The sequence below is a fragment of the Etheostoma spectabile genome, chromosome 20 (genome assembly GCF_008692095.1).
Source record: "Etheostoma spectabile isolate EspeVRDwgs_2016 chromosome 20, UIUC_Espe_1.0, whole genome shotgun sequence".
NCBI lineage: Eukaryota > Metazoa > Chordata > Actinopteri > Perciformes > Percidae > Etheostoma > Etheostoma spectabile.
This window is the reverse complement of record NC_045752.1, coordinates 4,375,627-4,376,886: the sequence shown is the minus strand read 5'-3', so window position 1 is coordinate 4,376,886 and position 1,260 is coordinate 4,375,627.

Sequence of the window (1,260 nt, the reverse complement as noted above, 5' to 3'; positions counted from 1 at the left end):
ACTTTACCCCAGACTACCCCCCCCACCCCCCACAAAGACACAGAAGATACAGAAAATGAACACAGAGTACATAGGAAATGTAAAATGATAATTAATAATACTCAAAAGAATAAGAATTTCTTTTACAAGACAGACAAGGGGTCATCTGGGACAAAAATGAGCGCCAGGCGGGATATTTGCTTGTTTAATCTCTTGTAGTGTTGTCATAGTGAAAATCAACAGACACCTGGGCACATCATAAGCTACAAGTAGTGGCTGTAGTTAAGTCAAAATTTTTCAAAATGAATGACGCCTGTCTATGCAGCCCATCCTCACCCAGAAAACAACCTGTCCCGGGTGTAGAGGCAACGAGAAAGGAAGGGGACAAAGTATAAAAGTGTTGAACAAAAACAGAACTTTCACTCAGGAGACCAGGGTCCCGTGTGTTTGTGTCCCGTGTGAAATCAAAAATCAACTCTCACTTTCCGAAATTAAGTTTTACGGACCTTAGTCTGCAACGCAATGACATCACATTCTTATTTTATTAGTTTTACTTACTGGTATGTCTTTAGTGTTTAAAACTGCGCCTATTACGCTCAATAGACCCGTCACATGATTACGGTCACATGATTAAACCGCCACCGTGCAGCAGTGAATAGGCCGGTTTTCTGCGTGGTTTTTTGGTAGTCTTTGGAAATCGTGGCAAGTCGTTTAGGTATGAGGATGTGCACGTCCGACCAAGTCATTTGCATATTAAGATCCAATCACAATGCAAGGAATAACTGAGACAAACTAAATGTAATGTATTACCAAATGTGTAAATGCAATAATCTGGATAAAGTATCTAGTAGAGTATCCAAGAGATATAGGTGTAAATGGGGCCTGTGATCTAGTGACAAACAGATGGCATTTCCCCACATTAAGGATGAAATAATTCATAATGTATCTTGTCCTTGTGCCTTCATGGCATTTCAATGCCATCTAAATAAAAAGTATAGTTATCATTACTATTGCATACATAGATTAAGTGCATCACTGACTGCAGGATGGTTCAGAATGAGCTTGTCTGTAAGTTAACATCCTCCCAGGAGTTCCCAACCCTGCTTTACCAGCTCTAATTTAACAGCATTAGGATCTCCTCTATCCAGCTCCTTCATAAAATATTAGGTATTTTAATGATGGTCAGACACATAACTGTATGCGCACGTGTACACACACACACACAGACACACACACAAAGTTTTAATGACAGCCAAGCTCTTGCATTTCTTTTAATATTCA